Here is a 23,145-nt window from a genome sequence, read left to right as displayed (position 1 = left end):
TAATTCTCATGGGGCCCAGCTGGATAGTTACACTCCTGGCTCTTACAGATGCTGTCAATGAAGAAAACTTGTCTCCTTGCAAAGTTTCTTTGACATAAAAAGGTAAAAATCAACCCAAGAAGAATATTGGCAAACTCAAATCTGTCCTTTTCATTAGCATATCAGTTTGAATAATATGTATTTACATATTGCTTTGTGATAGGACCACAAAAAATGTTATAAATGGTATTCTTAAATTGTAATGAAATTGCTGTCCAATTTTTTGGGGTTCAATATTTCCTGAGCAGTGGGTGATAACATTCAGAAGATCAGTATGTGCAGTTTTTTCTGGGCTCTGCTGGAATGATTAATAGTTTAGACTTGATTTGAGTTGGGAAAGAGGTATAAGGCGAGATCAGTTATGGGGGAACTTGGACTTCATTACTGCAATTGCCCATGTAGCATTCTTCTCTGAACATACACGCAGGCAAAGGCTGGGGGAAGAGAGTGTGGAAGGCGTGGTCTGGGCCGTTGGGCTGCCCATGCACAAACAGTGCTTGCAGTAAGGATGCCCTTTTTTTTTTTTTTTTTTTAAAGAGAGCGTGCAGACATGTGCCTGCGAGTGGGGGTGGTGAGGAGAGGCAGAAGGAGAGGGAGAGAGAGAATCTTAAGCAGGCTCCACATTCAGTTCCGTTCAGCCCCACGTGGGGCTCCATCTCACGACCGTTAGATCATGATCTGAGCTGAAATCAAGAGTCCAATGCCTAACCGCCTGAGCCACCCGGCACCCCAAAGTGAAGACGCCATCTAATTGAGCCAATACTACAGTGTAAATTCCTGGCCTTCTTAGAAGCGTCTTTTGTTTATTTTTCTGCTTACAAAAGTGTATCCTCACTGCTAAAAAATTCAGGTATCATGAAATATCTGACTGGCCAAGGAGGGTTCTGTGGAATCACTCCCCTTCTCCCTCGTCTCTGAGGAAAACCACCGCCAACAGTTGTACCTTCTTCTTGGAATTGTTTTTGGCTCCTTCTACCGCTTATTTATTTATTAACAGAGAAAGATCAAGGAACATATTTTGAACTCAGTTTATAATTTAGTATCTCTGTGTGTTAAAACAACCTCCACCACCTCCATGGGCCTGGGCCTGCCTGGCTCTCCTGCTGTGCCTCTGGTCAGCAGCTGGCCTTGACCATGCATCCACGGTTCCCCAGTAAGGGCTTGTACAGATACCAAAATAGCATTGTTCCAGGGGTAGTGTTTTTCTCAGAAACGGAAGCCACATAAAAGCTCTGGGCATGAGGTGGGAAGCTTGCTCAGGGTCTGGCTTGTTCTTGCCATGTGGGCCTTCTGAACTGGAATCCTGTGTGGGTGTTTTGGGGGATCTTCTTGCTCAAGGTTATTGAATGGTAAAGTAGGTCAGAATATGCCTTCTGGAGTTGGCATCCATATTTCTTAACCTAACTAAGCTTCCATTTCCTTGCTTGTAAATGAAAGTAATAATAGTACCTACGTTATAAAATTGGTTTTGTGGGGATTAAATGAAATCCTTTACGTAGGGCACTAGCCCAGTGTCTGGGATGTCGTAAGTGTGACAGAGCCTCTTGCAGGCTGTGCAGGCTCAGGAGGACAGGGACTCGTTGTCTTTCTCCTTCTGTATCTCTAATGCTTGGTCCATGGAAGATTCTGGGTAAATACTTATGAAGAAATGAATTCCTACTGGTTGCCTCTGTTGTCCCCAGTGACAAGTCAGTCCTTCAACCTGAAAAGAGAATCCAGAACGGAGAGTTGGAGGGTCAGAGGAGAGTCATTAACCAGTCCTCTGGAAGTACGACCCGGGTAGAAAGTCGGAGCTTGCTGCCCAAATTGGGAAGCTGCCACACGGATCCCTCTGCTGAAGGGGGACCTCCAAGGAAGCTGGGGATGACATCTGTGGCCATCCTTCTCTCTCTTGGAGACAGTCCTGTTGGCTAGCGGGTTGACATTTAGGAAGAAGATTTGGGTGTGTTTTGAGGAGAGAAAAGGAACAAATCAGAACCCATCCCCCCACTCCGACTTCAGCATGGATTCCCCTCATCCCATGACGACCTTCCGAGAGCAATAGCTGTTGCTTCACTCCGGACTTGCAGGTCTTCAGCACATGTCTCCTCTGGTGAGCTCTGCGCTGGATCTAGAAATGCGGTCCCAGGCAGCCACGTGGACTCTGTCAATGAACCATGATCTGAAGCCAATTCCCGTGTCTGCCAGAATAAGACAGAGCACTTCCGTCCTCTGGCTGCTGATAAATCCCGCGGCTTCCTGCCAGAGCGTCCCGACAGCCAGCTCTACCCTGCTAGTCTCCTTCCCCCGGTGAATGGAAGGGCCCACTGCCCAGGACAGATCCGCGCAGACTTCCGTTGTAGGGGGCCACCACCGAGTATAACGATGCTGAAGCTTATTAGCTGTTGCAGTGGGCAAGGTCTTCTGGGATTTCTTTAGCCTATAATTGGCTTTTACTGGTGTGGGTTCTGTGAGTGTCAGAAATAATGAGATGACATTTGGATCTGACACGGCGTCGTTAGAGGACTGCTAATGTAGATTAGGAACATGCATTCACAGAAGGGAGAAGAATAAATCAAAAGGGAAAATGCTTGAGGAGTCCTGAGGGTTGTGTCCAAATATATACACTTTTGGTGGATATTAACGCCAGCAATTAATAACCCATGGCTCTATCCTCCAGGGGCTTGTAGGTCCCTAGCTCATGTAACATTTCTCAGGTCTTTGAGAAACCCCTGGTGAGGGACTTTGTGAGCGAGTCTGTGCCGTGTATGGGTTTGGATGGGATGCAGGTTAATCCAGAAGGAGCGGGAGGCAGGGCCTGTGATATCCCACCTTCCCAAAACAGGGATACCCTGAGCCCAGTTTTATATGCCTCTACACGATTCCAGTGATATCACGGTTTTCGAAAGAAAATTATTTAGCAATTGGTAACAGTCATTAAATTGCTATGACTTACGGGTGAGCGGCACCATTCCCCCATCCCCCTTGAGACTCTGCAAGCTATATATTTGACCACACTCAGGAACAAACGAATGCAGATGTTTGTCTCTGGCTCTAGAAATCCTCTCCTCATTCAGAGAGTTTGCACGGCTCTGCTTATTATGAAATGCCGAAGCCGCAGCGCCATTGCTCACGGACAGCAGGTGGTCAGAAGGGAGGGGGAGGGGGAGGGGGACAAAGCTTGTGGGTCGCCTGTTGCGTGCCAACCTTTCCTACAAACAGTTGGAATGTCAACTCAGGGCTTGTAGTTTCAAACATCGTATCTTTCATCCCCAACCCCTTATCTCTAGCTGGTGTGTTTAATACCCCAATGATGGCCACGTACCTCATGGTTTTGGAGACGGTGGGTTGTCTGTCAGTGCTGCCCCTGTCTGCCCCTGTCTGCCTCCATCTGTCTCAGCGTAGTTTTCTCTGTCTCTGCCCACTTTCTCTGAAACTCTCTCCTTACCTTAATTTTTTTTTAACATTGAAGGGAAATATACATGCAGCAAAGTGCCCATATCATAAGTGCTCAGCTGAGCGAATTCTCAAAAACACTAATCAGCATCCTAGGAGCCCCTTCATGCCTTGTCCTGATCACTGTCTCTTCCCAAGACCAGCCATGTCCCCTGATTCCTAACAGCACAGATGCATTTGCCGGTTTTTGTGGTTTAAATAACAGGAATCCTGTGGATTCGTTTACTTGCTATTTTGTCTGTGAGGCTTACTCACATTGTGTGTAGTTGAAAACTCATTCTCATCACTGGGCACTCTTTCTTTTTTTGCAAATACCGTGGTTTGTTTACCCATTCTGCCTCTGATGGGCACTGGGAAGTTTCCAATATGGGGCTGTTATGGGAAGTGCTCCTGGGGACATTCTGGAAGTCGTCTTCTGTTAAGCATGTGCCTCTATTTCCATGGTGCCTGATTTAGAATAAGAAATGCAAGCTTCCCTTTACTTTAATTGTAAGTTTCACCTGCCCTGCAACCATTTCAACATTCGCTGAAGTGGAGAGGGAACCTGAGCAGAGCTTAGACCATAGACTCATGTGTATAAGAAATAGCACTGAAGTTTTAGAAATTTAAACCTAAGTTTTAGCTCCAAGTCCTCATATTGCCAGGCTAGGGGAATCCCATCTCAGTTGTGGGATTCCCCCCACACCCCTTGGTTCCTATGACCAGAGCTGGGAAAGGAAAAATTCTCCAGCCACTGTCTGTCCCTCTGCTGAGCAGCTCATCCTTCAGAATGAGGGACTGTTATATGCTGGGTTAGGAGCTGGAGTTGTGGGGAGCCTGGGACACTTGATGCTTCTGAGGATATCCTTTGGGGTCCTTTCTGGGTCCAAGTGTCTCTCTTCAGGATGGGGGAAGAGGGGAGGCCAGATCCCTGCTGCTCTCCTTCCACGGGAGGACCCCCCACCACCACCCTGTTTCGTGGAGCCCCACTACCTCTTCCGCCAGCTCTGTCCAACTTTGGGCTCAGGATTTGGAAAACAAAAGCCAAGAAGTTTTAGACTGGTGGTTTTCTGCTAGCGTATTCCTCCCCTGAAACAATGAAACAGAGACTGTTTCAGTGGGGAAAGGTGACAAAAAAATAGAAATCATCTTAATGTATCACAGTCTTGGCTTGATGAAGACATTGGGAACATGATGGCCATAGACACATGTGACCTGTGTGGTGACAGTTGCCATAATCTGCTGTCCATGGCCTAAAGGGTCACTGGGAACCACCTGGGGAGGGTGGTTTCTCTCTCGTGGGACTCTTCTGACCTCTCGCAGGAAGTGGGGAAAGGGTCTTGGGTGGAGAGGAGGGAGGCAGGAAAGACTGAGTGTGAAGAGACACATGGAGAGATTCTTGGGGAGAAGTCACATTATTGAAACACAGCAATTACTGATGCAGGACTGAAATGTCTGACATACTGACAATATGACAGAATGAGAGTCTTGTTTCCTAAGAGATGCCAGCAAGCTCATGTGGTGGGAAAACACTCACCCCACATTCATGTCCTAGGGCTCTGGGGACAAAGTGCCACAAACTAGGTGGCTTAAAGTGACAGAAATGTATTCTTTCACAGTTCTGGTGTCTTGAAGTACAAAATCAAGGCATTGGCCTGGCCATGCTTCCTCTGAAGGCTTGAAGGAAGAAGCCTTCCTTGCCTCCTCCTGACTTCTGGTGGTTGCTCACAGTCGTTGGTGTCATTGGCTTGTGGATGCGTCACTCCAACCTCTGCTCCCATCCCCTCTATATCTGTCTGTGTCTTCTCTTTTTATAAGAATACCAGTCATGGGATTAGGGTCCACACTATTACTCCTTATCTTACCTAACAACACCTGCCAAGACTCTATTTCCAAATATAGTTTCCCCAGTCCCTCAGTGGATTGCATAATGCACACCACACTGCGGAGGTCTATCTGCTCTATTCAGTCCACCAGTTCAAACGCTGATCTCTTCTGAAAACATCCTCACAGACACACCTGAAAATAATGTTCAATCAGATATCTGGGTATCCTATGACCTGAAAAAGTTAACACATAAAATTATATGCATCATTATATAATTAAATTACTGTTTTTTAAATTACACAAGAATCTTTATTTCGACAAGTGCAGAATTAAAAAATTGACCTGAAAAGCAGGCAAAAATCAATGTTTACAAATTAGTGTAGAAATGAAACAAAATGAGGGAAACCCAAAATGTGTTCAACTCTATAAAGCTTCTTCCCTTGCAAGAAAAGAGGGCTAGAACTGAAGACCCAGGTTGTTTTTTCTGCTGAAAAATGTGCAAGATAACTGAGAAAACCTGGCTGAGGTGAATGGCACAGGCCCTGGGGACTTGGTTAAGGGGCAGTTGTTGGAATCTGGTGGGAATAGTTGAAGCTGGAGGGGAGGACCTCCCAGCAAGAACTGTGGCCTTTGGTAGAGGGACCTGCACAGTGCAGAGACTGCAAGTGAGCCAGGGGACATAGATAACACAGTGTCACTTTCCTCTCTCCTTCTATTGCCTGGCAGTCATAGAGAATCAAATAGAAGAGGGGCACTGAGGGCCTCTAGCACACAGTGCAGAGTAGAGGAGGCCGGAGGGTAGAGCGGGAGGGTCAATGGAAACCATCCAGACATGGAGCGGGGCTTCCTCTGCTAGTGTGAATGTGGGCTCAAGACGGTTCACCTTACCAGCGTCCCTGACTGAGGAGGAACAAGCCCAGAGAGTGCGAGGAAGTCCATGCCACCGAAAAGGTCCACCTGCAACTAACGAGTTACAGTTCATTATGGTGCGGTTTCTATAGGGTGATTTCTAGTTTTCAGTCAACAGAGTGAGTTTCATTCTTTCCATTGAGGAAAAAGCAATATAGACCTTTTTGAGTAGAGACTTAAAGAAAACACCAAAATCTTATGGCCATGATTGGTTGTGCCAAGAGCTGGAAGAATCCTAGAATAGAGATTGACGAAGATCCTCCAAAGATACCTGATGTGATTGTATTACATAAGGAATTCAAACCTCAGATGGACTCCAAAAATCTGAATATTTCAAATGGGTGTTAATTGAATTTAAATTATCTGGAATAATTAACTCAAAACTTCTCCTCGAATTATAGTCTCCTCCCTCCTTTTTTTGGATGAAACATCTCATTTATGAGAAGTGGAATTAAATCAATAGATTTTTCAGGAATATGCACGTTATTTTTTTCCTTTTCTCCTCTTGACAAATAAACTCAAAGGTGACATACATAGATGTGGGGTTTTTTTTTTTGTAGGCATTTAAAATACATTTTTCTTGTGTAAGTCAAATGAAACATTACATATTAATTTGTACAGTAAGATTTATTGAGGTTTCTGAAGCTATTAGGAGTTTTCAAATATGTGCTTAAAAACTTCTGGGTCATTTCTGTGATTTATTGTGAGGTAATACATAAATACACATTTAGGTGCCCATTAAGAATAGATTCGAGTCCCATAATATGGAAATTACTCAGCTCTTCATACTTCATAATACATCACATTAGCTGGCAGTGTGGAGCCATTATGATATTAACATAGATTTCAGCATAATAGAAATATATTTACAGGAAGGTTAAAAGAACAAGATCTTCTAATGGCTCTTTGAGCCACTTGGAACAAGGTAATGCTTTGTTGGCATATTTGTAAAAATCTGAATAATAAGATGGTAAGATTTTTAAAATATTAATTTCTGAGTACTATTTTAAAATACCATTTCTTGTAAAATAATAAAAAACGTAAGCATTCGAAATAGTCAGATGGGGTTGTTTTTCTCGTCCATTTTGAAGGTGAAGAGGGGTCTGTGAAACATTACCTTGAGGAAGGCTCTCAGAGAGCGTGTTAAGGAGCATCTCCTTTGCCTTGCTGGATCCGGATGGGTGCCGGCCGGAAGTTGGCTACCGCAACTCCGGAAGTCGTGGGGAAACAATGGTGGGGTGTGCAGAGCGAAGACTGACGGACTACATGGCTAGAATAGGAACAGTGTAGAGGTTGAATTTTACCCCGAGCATCCACTAAAGCTCTAATAGGCTGGTGGTTCACATTTCATTTCAGTTTTTACCGTGTGGGTCACGTTAGTACTATTCCAGCAGCTGAAGTCTTTTGTGGCCAGTCTCCATTTCCAGACTCTTCGTTGTGGTTGAAACAGTGGGTAAAGTGATGCAGAAATAGAGGCAAACACAGAGGGATAATTGCAGATTCCCCACTCCCTGTGCCAGGTTAAAAACCATCTAAAGATTGGAGTTACTAGGACCCAAGCTCTGCTGGGTCTTGAGCATACATTTAATACAACATCTCATTGGTTAAAAACAATCCTTGGGGGCACCTGCATGGTTCGATGGTTTAAGCATCTGATTCTTGACTTCAGCTTGGGTCATGAGGTTGAGCCCTATGTCAGGCTCCACCCTCAGCAGGGTGTCTGCTTGCAATTCTCTCTCTCCTCCCTCTGCTTCTCCCCTTGTTCATACACGCACACACACACACAAACACACACACACACACTCTCTCTCTTTCTTAAATAAGTAAATCTTAAAAAAAAAATCCAGTCCTTGGTATTTATGATATTTATTTTCTTTCCCACAGGCCTTGAGATGACGAACTATGTTGACTTCCTCCTGGCATTTGGGAGAACCTGTAGTGGTTCTTGGCTCTGGATGTATGGTGGCATCATTTAAAGATGTTTGGATAAACAAGTATCAGTGCACAACCCTGCCTCCAAACCTATTGAACAAAAACCTTTCAGACTAAGTTTAACTAACCTGAATCTAGAAGGTGAGGCCAGGCATCTCCCATTTCTTTTCCCCAAGTCTAGGGCCCTGAGTTACTTCTCCAGAATCCACCTTCTGACAAACTACTCCCAGGAGGCCATTTCTCAGGTGTGTTTAGCTGAGTGGGAAGGTGTGGTGTGGAGAAAACAATTGGGCTGGGCTTGGTCTCTGACATTGGTGCTGCTCATCTGACCTGGACTGTCTGAGCCCCATGGAGAGAAAGGCTATGGGGGAGAATGGGGCAATGAGGGGTGAGCATGGCACGGCTTTGGGTGGGAGCCATGACCACGGTGTGGAGAAGAGAGGATGTCTGCTTCACCTGTGTGTGGCATACAGCAGGGCTTCAGAGCTGGAAAACACCCCACTCTGCCCGGACAAGGCTGGTGGTACCAGGAAAATGGAATGTCTGTGGGTCAGCGCTGTGGGCACTGACCTGCAGGATAGAAGAGAGGGCAAGAGGTATCATGAACCTATGTAAAGACTCTCTGGTGACTCTTCAAAGTCAGGGTGTATGTGTATGGGTGGGAGTGTGTGTGTGTGTGTGTGTGTGTGTATGTACCTACACATGTATTTCTCAAGGGGTTAGAGGTCCTGCATCATGAGTCTGGAAAAGGTCCAAGGATACCTGGGCTGATGTCCTTCCTGTGGACCCTTCACTGTAGCTATTGGCTGGGATGCTAGGATCACAGGTTGATCCAGGCTTGGCTCCCATCCCATCTCTGGGTGCACATGGCCCGCAGTGACTAAGGGGTGAAGGAAAGAAACCATTAGCATTTACACCTGTCTTTGGAACCCAGTAAGTCCATGTTCCATGAAATGCATATAAATCCCAAGTCTCAGTGCTATACTTTGCCTAAGATCCAACTCTCTTGTCCACCAGCAGCCATACGAAATCATCTTCTCTGAAGACCAGATCAAATTTTGCTTTCTTCAGGTATCTTCCTTGATCTCCATCAGCTACAAATCTCTCTTCACCTTCTCTTTTGTGGGGTCCATCATTTTGTGGTTCTCTTGTTGGAGTTTACCACTTTCTTCCCTAGGTAACTGCTAATCATATTTGTCTGTGGGACATGCAGTAGACACTCATCATTTATAGTCTTCCATTTTCCCAGCAGATGGAAACTCCTTGAGCACAGAGCCCAGTTGTCATAGTCTGTCTAGATTGCTACAACAGAATACCATAGACTGTGTGGCTTAACCAACACTTACTTCTCACAGCTTTGGAGGCTGGAGGTCCAACACGAAGGTGCCAACAGCTTTGGTATCTAGTGAGGACACGCTTCCTGGTTCATAGATGACCATCCTCTGGCTGTGTCCTCAAAAGGAAGAAGGGGTAAAGGGGCTCCCTAGGGTCCCTATTTTAAGGGCACAAACAACTACTCATGAGAGCTTCACCCTCATGACCTAAGCACCTTCCAAAGACCCCATTTCCTAATGCTATCATATTGGGTGTTCAGATTTATCATTAGAATCTGGGGTGTGGGGGCGTTCAGCCTATGACACCCACTCTTAGCCCTCCTACAAGTCAGTGCACTCAGGAAAGGCACAGGAACATGTTTGCTGGACATGAATGGTTAACCCCCGCGTCCTTCCAGCTGAACTACCATGGGCATTTTGCTTGGAAAAATAGGCTTCATAAAGAGACTCTTCTTACTGTTTAAAGAGTCATTTGTGCTTAATGTTGTTTGGCTTAGGCACCTGTAGGGGTCTTTTCTGATTAGACTTTGTATCCCCCTGAGCCAGTAGGCATGGAGTGCATGGAATTCTCTGCTGGCTGGTTAATTAAGTAAATATTTAGGGTTTGGGGCAAAGCATCCTCACTGGGTACCCAAACAAATTGACTAGACAAGCAGTTCCCAACTTCTAAGGAACTGAGGAGCAGCCTATTTTAATGGTAAAAACTTGCACAGATTTTCACTCTATGGTGGTTGTGCTTTTCAGAATCTGTTAATTGAGCACCTATATAATGACAAAATGCAATGGATAAGTTAAGGAATCGTTTATGAGTTTTTTGTTTGTATTTTTTTTTTAAATTTGTTCAATTAATAAACATACAGTACATCACTGGTTTTTGGTGTAGTGTTCTATGACTCATTGCATGTAACACCCAGTGGTCAAGCGGGTTAATCTTAATGGCACCTATAGGCATGTATCTGGTGTCATTTTATTTTTTACAACTAAATGAAGATAAAAATGGCAGTGTTTGTTGCCATGTGCATTTGTAGAGTCTTTGAAATTGCTCCTTTCCCCGCAAGATGTGTGGCCCATGGATTGCCAGTCACTGCATGAAACTGTCCTTTTGATTAAACCTCATGGTCAAGGATCAGCACTGTGGCAGATGAGATCAAGAGAACCACAACCTCTTAGCTTCCTCCAGGTGCTTTACTTTTTGTGCATAAGCACAGCTGAGAACCAGCCTGTCTACAAAAAGAAAAACGTGAGAGGATATCTGTTTGAAGAGAAATCTCACCAACAGTATCATGCAGCCTAAAGCCAGACTAGAAATAGTGCCTTGCCCCCATCACCAACCCCCATCCTGCAACTGGAACTTTCTTTGATCTGCTCCAGGATGCACTCCTTCCCTCTCCCACCCGTCCAACCTCTCGATGAGCTAACAAATCACTGGGGTTGTAAAAAGGGAGACCTGATATTTATTCCTCTAAATTAGAATGAAGGGGAACTGTAGATAGTCTTATGTAAATAGAATATTGAAAAAGAAGCTGCCCAAAGCTCGTTTGTTTACTGAGTCTGATAGAGATCATAGAGGTCAATGTTGGACAAGCCAGGGGTCTGAGGGGTACTTTACGGGCATCGGTCTTTTCTTTCCAGTCAGACTTGAGAACTTGGGAAAGGGGAAGTGTGTCACAACCCTAACAAGATTCTGAGCATCCAAGGGGTTTTTGTCCACTTGTTTCTAGAAGGAAAATACTACTTCTCTATCAACTCACTATGCAGAGCAGTATCCATGGGATAAATGATTTTAACAGGAGTCAAAAGCAGAAAGAAAGTGCTGACCTCAGCTCTTAGCAATTTGGGGAGATTTCTCTGTCCTTGTGTGATATGCGTCTGCCTCTGGGTGCTCGGGCAGAATGGTGCTGCTGTGTGCTTGGAGCTTTCTGTGTTATCAGATCACACAAATCTGTTTCAATAGTTCAATCATACCCAATCACTTTATCTTTCATCCTCAGCTGTTTCTGATTTGAGTCAGTGTTTCCTTAATATAAATTTCCTAAGTTATTTTATAAAGTTGAGGACCTAATACAATTTCTGACTGTCACATAATCAATATGTCCTTGCTGTTGCTATGGTGAGATGGAGGAAGGTTTCAGTCATAGCCCGTGGGTCAGAGTGCCGGTGGCCTGCGGACGCCCGAGCTTGTGGCTTGTGTGCCAAAGGAGAGCTGTCTTGCTGGGGACTGAGCCCTTTAGCTGTGGAGTCTAACTCCAGAAGGCAGTCTGAACTGTGCTGTAATATTGTGGGAACCAAGTCATATTAATGGTGGATGTGGAGAGAGAAGGCATGGGCTCCCCTTCCCCCCTCCTCCATATAACTAGGGTGGGTCTATCACTTGCAGATCAAAGAAACTCTGGACGTCTGAGCAGGGAAGGAGGCCATCAGAGTTCCTCCCGGCTGAAATCTTATTGGGGTCCACAGATTCCTGGCTCCCCAAACTCTGCAAGCCCATAGACCCTGCGTGAGCTCATGCCATTTTTCCATCCCCTGCCCTGAATCTGGCTTAAGGGTGCAGCCTGACCCTGTCTCCTCTCCCGGACAGCTCTGCTCTCCACCTGGGCTGCACTGGATACCGCACTCACACCAGAAGGGCCTCGGGCTGCCTCCTCAAACCGTGACTGCAAGAGGCCGGCCCAGGCTGCCATTATGTTAGGTTCTTCTGTAGCCAAAAATAGAATTTTTCCTTTGGCTACCTTTGGCCCATATGTTCATGTCTTTGGTGTTTTTCAGTTTTATGTAATAACAGGATAAGAATCTTACTATCTCCTTACTGCTGTAATTTCTAAATATTGAAGACTGAATTATGGGTTTCTGGGGGAAGCCAATGATTTATATCTCCAATATACACTAATGGATGGTACAATTAATATTTAATTAGAATATTTTCTGGAATATTTTCCAGAAAATTTTAACTTAATTTTAGGTATAAAAAGGTACAGGCTTTTAAAATTTTTTCTTTCTTTTTTTTTGTGGCATTCATTTTTTTTTTTCTTGCTCTTTTTGGTTCCTTATGTTATCGCTGGATGTGATTCATTGGACTGTCAGTATTGGTTTAGCTTTCTTTTTGGTGAATTTAGAATATCTTCCATTGATTTCACTCATTTAAGCTATGTGTGTAAAAGGGTTAAGGGTATGTGGAAAATTTTACCTGGTCATCTGTCAACCCCAGGAATCTTTAGGGATGGAGCCTGCTGTGAGCTTTTGGGTATTTCTGATGATGACCAAAGCTGGAACTGCAGCGCAATGCTGCACAATTCCTCTAGGCGCATGTTTTTGTAATCACTGCTCTGTCCCTCATAATTGGTAATAAACTGAAAAATAAACCAAAAAAGGAGATGGTAGTTCTTCGTTCTAAGAGGCAAGAAGCAGGGGGCTGGTTTTTTTTTTTTTTTTTTAAGATTTTATTTATTTATTTGAAAGAGAGTGAGAGAGAGAGAGAGCAGGGGGAGGGGGAGAAGGAGAGGGAGAAAAGAGACTCCACAGTGAGCAGAGAATCTGACCCCTGGGACTCCTGGGATTGAGCCCCAGGAGCCCAGGATCACAACCTGAGCAAAGGCAAACATGCAGCACAACAAAGTGGGCCAGCCAGGTGCCCCGGGGGGCTAGTATTTTATTTCTGAGCCAGGTGTGGGCTGGAGAGAGGAGCCCGAGATGGAACTGGGGGACATCACTGGAGAGGACAGAACAGAGTAGCGTTAGCCCTGCAGACTGGGGGCAGAGGTGGCAGGGGGGGGGGATAGGAAGCCCTTGGGAGGGTTTAAAGAAGATGGAAAAAAAGACAAAGGAAGAAAGGAGACTTCGGGGAGCCACCAGCAACAGCCTTCAAGGGCTCTCTTGGGCCCCCCCGCCACCCCACAGTCAGCTCTCTGGACCTCCAGTGAGTAGGCACTTTGCACTGACACTGTAAGCCCCTCTCTGCTGGGCATAACGTGTTTACTGTGGAACTGTCACTGGTGTCCGTCACCCCAGAGCTCCCTCTCAAAACTCCAATGACACGTAACCTACATGATTTTCTCCAAGTTAGAGCCAGGGAATAATTTGCTTCTGATGCTTCATGCAAAGTGACTGGTCAGGCCAATCTTGTCCTGTGACCACCTGCCAAGCCTGGCTGACATTCCAACCTGGGACCCCACGAGTGCTGGAGAGACAGATCAATGCCGGGAACTTCAGAGTACCGGCAACGTAGAAGCTTGTACAACTGAGATCTCAGCAGGCAACAGACTTTAGGTTTTGGTAATGTTGATGCACTCTTTAACCTACAAGATGAACAGATACTGATTGCTAAAAATTCTAGCCCAGACAAGAATATAAAGTAAAGAGTGGGTGTCTTGGATTCCAGAAACCCCCTCTTCTAGTCCAGCTCCCTACATACAGCACTGCTAACAATTTGGTGTGCATTCTTCCGTACCCTTTGCTATGCCCATGAACACACACACACACACACACTTCTAGGACTTTTGTTCTTTTCATTTTGATATAAAATGTGATAATGCAAGACATTTGCTTTGCTGCCAGCAGTTTTACCAAGACTCCTTACATGCTCGTGTAGGCTTACAATTGGCCTCTCGCCTCTGTTCCATAGACTTGCTCTGCCTTCACTCATTGAACATTTCCCTATTGGTTGATATTTGGGTTCAGCTCTACTTATTTGATCACTCAATAAATACTTCTTAGGCATGAATTAAATGCTAGTCTCTGGGGTGCCTGGGTAACTCAGTTGGTTAAGCGTCTGCCTTTAGCTCAGGTCATGATCCCAAGGTCCTTGGATAGAGCCCTGTACTGGGCTCCCTGCTCAGTGGAGAGTCTGCTTCTCCCTCTCCCTCTGTGTTCTCTCTCTTGCTCTCTTTCAATTAAATAAATAAAATCCTAAAAAAAAAAATTCCACCTCTGCTCTAGACCAAGATCCCTGCCCTCATGGGGTTTGCTGCAGTGGGCACACATGTGCCCCCTTCCTGATTGTGGGGTAGGTTTTGGAGTATAGTGTGTCAAAGAGCTTGAGGATTTTACATGTGGTTGGGTCCTGCCCAAATACCATGTACCTAACTTTAGATCGTATCTTTTAAAATCCTAGATCTTTTTTATTTCTGTGCAGAGAGAATCAGTTCTTTTCCAGAGTCCTGTCTCCTGTGGACCCCCTGAAAGCGATTATATTTTAATCAGAAATGCTGGAGGAATAATTGAAGTCATAATGGAAGAGCTCTTCTGTCAGGGAAACACTGATGGGATTTCTCACTTGTGTTTTGGCTACTCTCCTTTCTCAGCAAATGTAATTTAAACTGTGCAAAGAACCATCATCCCCACGCCTCCTTGGGCTCTGAAGTGCCTGGAGACTGATGGAGGTCTCCTGTGAAATCTGACCTCTTGCTAGAAATGCTGAGGAGGGAAGGAGTCTTTTAGAAATCCGGAAGTCTGTTTCAGCCTCTCGGCAGTGGAGATTTCAGCTAACTCTCTCAGCTTGTGTGGTGGGATAAGGCTGCCCTGAGAACAGGGAAAGCAGCTTTGGAGAAAGAATCTTGGTAGGGTTTCTGATGTTTCCAAATGAACAGACTCTACAGCATTAATTTAAGTCCAACTGGTGAGGTCTATACAATGTCTTTCTTTTGCTCAGTGGTCTCTGACTTCATGTTTCAATGTTTTCAGCATCTCTGGCTCTAGAGCCAAATAACTGTTGCCATCTGCACCTGCCACGAGTGCAAGGAAACCAGGATGGCTTTAAGAAAATCAGGCATCAGGTTCTCTAGTCCCTTGTTCTTAGGTGTTCCTGGGAACCTCTGCGTGAGGAGGGAGGAGAGGGATACTGGCTACAGGCAGAAGAGGGGAATGTTCTATGGGAAAAGGGGTCAAAGGCGTAGGAGTCCTATAGCCAGAGTCTTGAGGTCAAATACCAGGAGGACATTAGTAATGACGTGACTCTGTCATGTTACTGACCTCCCCAGGCCTCTGTTTTCTTGCCCATGGAAGTGGATAATAATGCCATGCTGCACAGGGCTGTTGTGAGAGTTTCTAGATTTCTAGCCACTCCACTGGCATTCAGCTGTGGGTTTGGTGCGCCGTGTTTAGCTGTAGGACCGATTAGGCTGGAGGGCGGGAGAGCTGGGGAGGGAGGTCTGTGATGTACTCCATTTATGGTCCATGAGGGCGTGCATTGCTGCTCGGGTCTCAGCCCCGGACCATGGTTTCCTCCATGTGGCTTCTGGCCAAGTCATTTAACCTCTTTGAGCCACTCATTCCTCGGTCAACCACCAGATGTGACTCCGCATCTGAAGGGTGTCCGTGAGGACCACACAGGACAATGCCTGGGGGTTCTACACCGCCGCCAGTGGGGGCCTCACCCCTTGATGTCGTTCCCATCCTCATTCCTGCCAGCGCCTTCTTTCAGCTTCTGCTTGAATTCCTGGAGGCGGACGAGTAACTGTAGCCAGCCAGCCAGCCACACGCCCATTTGGCAGAGTGAATGAGGAAAACCATGGTCCTTTCCCATTGTGTAGGCATCAGTTCTCTGTCTTCAGCCCAGAGAGGCAGCCAAACCTATGGGGCAATTTTCTCAGAAGAAACACTACCTGTGCTGAAAGGGAAATGATAATTCTTGTCAGAGATCCCTTATAGTTCCAAAGGACAAATCAATGCAGAAAACTTCACTGAGCAGTTTTATCTAAGTTGCTTGGGGAGCGTTTTAAACTAGTGTCTACGGGGCGGTGCGTCCATGTGCTTTGTTCACTCACTATCCTCGTAGCCACAGCTCTGGCCCTACCGAGATTATTTTGTGAAAGGCTGGGTGACCAGTAACTCTCTCTTTACATGTTCCCTAATACAAATGGTCTTCCCCTTGCCCTTTGGTGCAGGATGCTGGGATTTCAATCGGTGGGACATGGGCAAGTGCAAAGGTGTGTGTTCATTCATTCCCTACTCCTCCATCCAGCAAATGTTTACTGTGCACCTGTTACACACCAGGCACTCATCCAGGTCATGAAAACACAGTAATGAGGAAGAAACATCGTGCCTGTCCTATGGAGCCTACAGAGCAGCACGTGAAAAACAGGCATCCGATAATCACAGAGCGAACCACTAAAATACAAGCCATGAAAAGTGCTAAAGAGGAGAGACGGATGGTATGTCATCTCTAACCTGTTCAGATCTGCTCTTTCTGTGCAGGAGAACTGATTTTTCAGAAGGGGCAGGGGAGGCTTTGCTGGGGAAGTGGTACTTGAATGGAAATCTGAAGGGTGAGGATGGGCTAACCTGGTTCAAGGAAGAAGAACATTCCAGAAGGATGGAGTGGCAAGCTTAAAGACCTTAGGTGAGAGAGCATGCATGCTGCAGAAATTGAGAAAAGGCCAGTGTGGCAGTGAGTGGGGGATGAACAAATCAGGATGCGTCTGAGGAGGAGACCCTCCCACAGGCTGTGCAGCACCTAGAGGGTGCTGCCGGAAACTTCTCTTTTTTATTCTAGTACCAAATGGGAAACCACTGTTGGAAGGTTTTATGAACGGGTGTTTGTGTGTGTATGAGTATGTGTGTTATATGTGACTTGATTTCCATTCTGGAAGCACCTCTTGGCTGCAGTGTGACCAGGAATGGGAATGGGGGTGCGGTTAGGGAGAGCAGTTAGGGAACCAGGGAGGGATGGTGGGCAGTTGGCCTGAGATGATTGTGGAAATGCCCAGGCCTCTGAGAGCATTCAAGAGATAAACTTGACAGGATGCAGTTCTGGATTCAGAAATGGAGGGTTGGAGAAGTTAGGGTTGACATTCGAGGTCCCAACTTACAAAACTGGGTGAATAGTGGAGCCATTCACTGAGATGGGAAGCACTGGGACAGAGTCAGGCAGGCAAAGGAGATTGGGTGGAGGCAGCATGTGGAAGGCCCTGAGTCCTTCCTCACAGAACTCTCTGGGCCTTGCCCCTGTCCCCCTGTAGCTCACGTCCCCACGGAGGAATCTCCTTCTGAATTCTGGGCCATTCTCAACTCTACCAACAAGCTTCAAGATTTCTCCTCATTGAACATCACCACTTTGCCGTGTTTTCATACTCGAGGAACTCAGTTCAACCTCTGGAAGAAATGCAATTTCATCTAGACCAGGTCAAAGCCAAGTTCACTCTCCTTTTGGTAAAAAATAACAGGATCAAGAGCCACCATTCCTTGCAGGGCACGGTGCTTGGTGCCTAATATTTGCAACCTTATCTGAGCTCGGGACTAAGTCAGATATCCAGCAAGCGATGAGCCTGGTTCTGGTTCCAGCAGTCAAGGAATTAATTGATTGAACAGACACTCCATGCCAAGAACCTACTGTGCTATGTTTGGCTCTTGGGATACAAGATATGGATCTGCCCTCGGCATGGGGTGAGCAAAAGTGGGGAGACCTACATGAGCTACTGTGCCCTGGCTTGAAAAATGACCTGGCAGGGAGGACACACATACGGAGACCTGACTAGAGGCAGAATGAAGTGATGTAAGGAGTAGGTCCTGAATTACAGGGGAGAAGGGATTCACTTACAGGGAGGATTGGGCAGGCTTCCTGGAGGAGGTGGCACGCTGGGGGTATGTGGGGTGAATAAGAGTTCAGGATGTGGAGTGGATGAGGGAAAGATATTCTGGGCACAGAAATCAAAGTCAAAGTGCAGGGTAGGTTTGGGGAAAGGCAGGTGGAAGGGGCTGCCGGGATGCATGGCACGTGATGGGGAAGCAGTGAGAGAGGAGGCAGAAGTTAGAAAGGGCCAGACAGTGGAGGTCTTCCTGTGCTAAGGAGTTTAGAACTGACTCTGCAGGTGGCCACAGCTGTGACAGGTTCCCGAGGAAAGGGAGTGGGAGAACAGGGCCTGTCATTTAGAAAGATGGCTTGGGCGGCAAGGGGAAAGAATGGATTGGAGAGGTGAGATGTTAGAGGCAAGTTTCCAGATTTAGGTCACTATTATGGGCTGCATTGTGTTTCCCCAAACACCCTAACACCCCGTACCTGTCATTGCGATCTTATTTGGAAATAGGGTCTTTGCAGATGTCATCAAGGTGAGCTGAGACCATTGGAGTGAGTCCTAATCCGACGTGACTGGGGTCTGCATAAGAAGAGGCAAATTTAGACACAGTCACACACACGAAGGGCGCCGTGTGACAGTCATGGAGGCAGGGAGTTTTGCTACGCAATGGCAAATGAGGGAGCGCCAAGGAGCACTGGTGTTGGAGAAGCTACGAGAAAGGCATGGGATAGATTCTCCCTTGAGTCTTAGAGAGAGGGTGTTCTTGCCAACACCTTGCTTCTTGGACTTCTGGCTTCCAGAACTGTGAGAGGGGAGATTTCTGGAGTCTTAAGTCCTCTGTGCTGCCCTGTGCTCCCCTGAAGCCCCAAATTGCTCCTGGCCCTGGAAGAGCCGTTATAATGGCAGGGGCAGCAGGGGCAGAAGTGACAACACACTATGGGGAGACTTTATAGCCCAAAGGTTGGTCCCTCCAAGAGCTAACTTGGAGTCAGATTTGCCCTGTGCCTTGCATGAGGAGGCTGCTGCCTCCTGTCACTGACTCAGTGACAGTTTAAAAATGAAAATGAGAACCTCACTCCATAATTAAAGAATGCAAATCAGAGCAACAAAGAGGGCCATTGTTCATGCACTGAATTGGAAAGAAATTAAATTAGGTGTTAGGGACAGGGGAGGGAGGCGGTGTGTGGCAGTCAAGCTGAGAGTTGTTGATGGGAGTGGAAATGTGTGCAGCCTCTCAGGGGGACCGTCTCTCACGTCTGTCAAAATGTTTTGTGCAGAGACAGGGTCCTGTACAGCGTAGGCGAGTTCCTATGCTGGTACATGTCTAACCTATGATTGTGCTTGCAAAACTGTGCTAATTTGTATGTGTAAGGATGCTCACTGTAGCACTGTTTGTAATGGAAACACTAGAAAAAAGGGAACTAATTTTATGGGTCAACAGGAGTAGACTAAGGGATGCCCAGATAGCTGGTAAAATATTATTTCTAGGTGTGTCTGTAAGGGGGTTTCCAGAAAAGAATGGCACTGGAGTCGGCAGACTGAGTAAAGATGGATCCCATCAAAGTGGAGGGGCAAGTCCAGCCTGGTGAGAGCCTGAGTAGAGGCACAAGGTGGAGGAAAGATGGACTTGCTCTCCACATCACCTGGGTCATCCATCTCCTGCCCTCAGACATTGGCACTCCTGGTTGTTGGGTCTTTGGACTCAGACCAGGACTTACGCCATTGACTCTCCTGGTTCTCGGGCCTTCAGATTCAGGTTGGAAACAGACCACAAGCTTTCCTTCCTGGGCCTCTGGTTTGCAGACAGCAGATGGTGGGATGTCTCTGTCTCCGTAGGATTGCATGAGCCAAACCCTCATACTCAATCTCTTTCTGTGTATCTCCTGTTGGTTCTGTTTCCCTGGAGAACTCCAATACACAGCCTACAGATTGTTTGGTAGGAAACAGGGTAATTTTATTACGTACATCAATACAACGAATTACTAAAATTAATTGGGAGACTATTCTGGGGTAACTGTACTTCTTGATGGAGTATAACTTGGTACAAGGGCTTTTTTAATGTTTTAAACTAAAATAACTTAATTTGAGCTGGAAACATAATTCTATAACTTGGAACTATTAAGAATGAACAAATGTTTGCCAATATAGCTCTCCAGGTCTACTTCTGTGTGTATTGCCACAGACTTGCATCATATAATCAACAAAAGACAGGGGCGCCTCAGGGTGGCTCAGTGGCTTAAAGCCTCTGCCTTCAGCTCAGGTCATGATCTCAGGGTCTCGGGAGCGAGCCCCACATCAGGCTTTCTGCTCGGCAGGGAGCCTGCTTTCCCCCTCTCTCTGCCTGCCTCTCTGCCTACTTGTGATCTCTCTATCTGTGTCAAATAAATAAATAAAATCTTTAAATAAAACAAAAGAATGTTCCCAACAGCTCCATTTATAATAACCCTAATGGAAACCGATGCAAATATCCAAACATTGTAGACTGGGTCAATGAATTGTGGAATCACAGATTATTGTGATTATCATCAGATTATTGGAAAGCTACGCAGTGATGAAAGCAAACTACTTCTCTATGCAACAACCTAAGTAAATCTTACAGACGTAATGTTGAAGTAATGAAGCCAGACATAAAAGACGGTGTAGTAGTACACACCACATGATTCCAGGTGTCTGAAGTGCAAAATCCTGTAAAACCAAATGAGTGATAGAAATCCAGGTCGGGGCCAGGTAATGAGCGGGGTGAGACATGGTAGAGTCTGTTTCTTGGCATAGGTGGTGATTATTTGCATGTGTTCCCTTTGAAAATTCATCAAGCTCTGCATTGATGGTTTTGGTGTTTTATAAATGTAATACCTCAACTGAAAATTTACTTAAAAATAGATATCACCCAACAACAAAAAAGAACAAACAACCCAACTAAAAAGATGGGCCAAGGACTTGAGTAGACTTTCCTCCAGCTCTGCACATGGGCAGTATCATAACCAATGAGGTTTATCTGAGGATCGATTATTGCTAATTGAGTAGACATTCCTCCAAAGATATATGGATGCCCAATACACACACAAACAGATATTCAATATCACTAATTGTTAGGGAAATGCAGATCAAAAATGGAATGAGATACCACTTCCTTCCCCTTTAGGACGACAATGGCTTGAAAAAAAGAGGGAAAATGACAGGTATTGGTGACGATGTGGGGAAATTGGAACACTTGCTCATTTCTGGTGGAAATGCAAAATTGTGCAGCTGCTGTGGAAAATGGCCTGACAATTCCTCAATTACCATATGATCCAGGTCTTCTACTTCTAGCCGTATCTCGAAGAATGTAAAACAGGGATTCAACCGCACTTGTATAGGAATAGTCAGAAGATGAAAGTAACCCAAGTGTCCATCCAATGATGAGTATGTCCACACAGCGGAATATTATTCAGTCATAAAAAGGAGCAGCCACAACAGGGGTGAGCCTTGAAAACATTACATGAAGTAATGAAATAAGCCAGATACAAAAGGATCAATATTGTATGAAATCCCTGTGTGTGCGGTACCTGAAATAGAAAGATTCATTGAGACAGGAACTAGAATGGAGGTTACCATGCTCTGGGGGGAGGGAGAAAGGAGTTAGTATTTAATGAGTGTGGAGTTTCAGTCTGGAATGATGAAAAGTTCTGGAAATGGATAGTAGTGATGTTGCCTATGGTTATGCATCTGACAGTTTGAATGTCCTTAAGGCCACTCAACTGTATCCTTAAAAGGGTAAATTTCATGTATATTTTATCATGATAAAAAAGAACTATGCTATAAATAAGAAATAGAGATCTATGTGATTTGAAATGATCATTAAAACATATTAAGGGAAAATCCGAGAACAGCATATATAAAGAACCTAACTCTAATTGATTATTTTAAAAGCATATGCAAATAGATACAGTTGCTTTAATATTTTAACCAAAGGATGTGCAAGAAAAGTTGGTGATGCTTATCTTTACAGAGGACAGGAAGTGGCAGGGAGAGCCGTGGTCCTTTTTTACCGAAACCTTTCTCAGCTTCGTCTGAGATCTTCTTTCCCTCCCAGGCACAGGTATTGTCTTTATTCAAATAACCTTACCCGGGAGGAGGGGGTGCCTGGAAGTTCCCTTGTATTCACCTTCTCCAGTTTGTAGGTCAGTCCTCTGGGCAGTAATCCCAAGCTGAGCCCCTGGGTGGGAAACAAGCCAGCAGACCACTGGCTTTAATGCGCCCCTGCTCCTCCCCAGGACAGTGTGACATGGGACAGGCTGACCACCGCATTTAGGAATGAGCAAAGCTGGTTAGCCTGGGGCTCTGGTTTATGGAAGACCTGGTCCAGTTCATTTTTATAGACCAAATTATAGAACTCTTCACCTTTGTTTTATGCAGTTGTTTCGATAATAGAAACTGAAGTACTTGTCCAAGAGGGTAAGGGAGAGCGAACCAGGTATGATTTTGAACAATAATCTGCTGTGTGCTTACTGCCTGCAAATTACTGATGTTAGTGGAGTTGGTTCCCGGAGGAAGCGTCTACGCTCCTAGATGGGTTTTGGACTTTCTAGAGACTCAGTGGAGCTGTTTGCATTAGTATCACCGTGAAGCAGAGTCATTATTCCATCTAATCTGTGACAAGGGTGACAATGGAGCAGAGCCTTGATGTCCCCTGACTGCCTTCTTGGTGGAAAACGAACTTCTTGGACCTGAAGTATTTGTCCAAGGAGCTGTTTACTGCAGTACCTCACAAGCGTGCAGGAAGAAATCCCACATCTTCCCCGAATTCAAGGAACATGGTTGTCACTTGTGTCAAGTAGCTGTAGAGTAGCTGTCCCCAGGAGCTACAGAGTGTTTTTACTCTGTCAAGGGGGCCCAGGAGACCTGAGACAGAGGCCACTTCAAAACGATGGGGCGCTTGGGTGGCTCAGGGGTTTGGGCCTCTGTCTTCGGCTCGGGTCGTGATCTCAGGGTCCTGGGATCCAGCCCCACATCGGGCTCTCTGCTCAGCGGGGAGCCTGCTTCCCCCTCTCTCTCTGCCTGCCTCTCTGCCTACTTGTGATCTCTCTCTGTCTATCAAATGAATAAATAAAAATCTTAAAAAAAAAAAACCAACGATGGGGACAGGGTGTTAATGAAATACCTCATCACTGAGAAGTTTCTAGTTGATTCCAACGTGTAGCTTC

At 45.7% G+C, this 23,145-nt stretch overlaps 1 protein-coding gene across 2 annotated transcripts in view; it reads left to right on the top strand.

The window, feature by feature from the left end:
* The window catches only part of PLPP4 (phospholipid phosphatase 4), a 219,104-nt gene that overhangs the window by 36,434 nt on the left and 159,525 nt on the right, over positions 1-23,145 (top strand). The gene's annotated exons all lie outside the window — the stretch shown is intronic.

Source organism: Mustela putorius, unplaced genomic scaffold (assembly GCF_011764305.1).
Source record: "Mustela putorius furo isolate JIRA1106 unplaced genomic scaffold, ASM1176430v1.1 tig00003909_pilon_pilon_pilon, whole genome shotgun sequence".
Taxonomy (NCBI): Eukaryota; Metazoa; Chordata; class Mammalia; order Carnivora; family Mustelidae; genus Mustela; species Mustela putorius.
The sequence above is the reverse complement of the archived record's forward strand: the minus strand, read 5'-3'. Positions and strand labels throughout refer to the sequence as shown.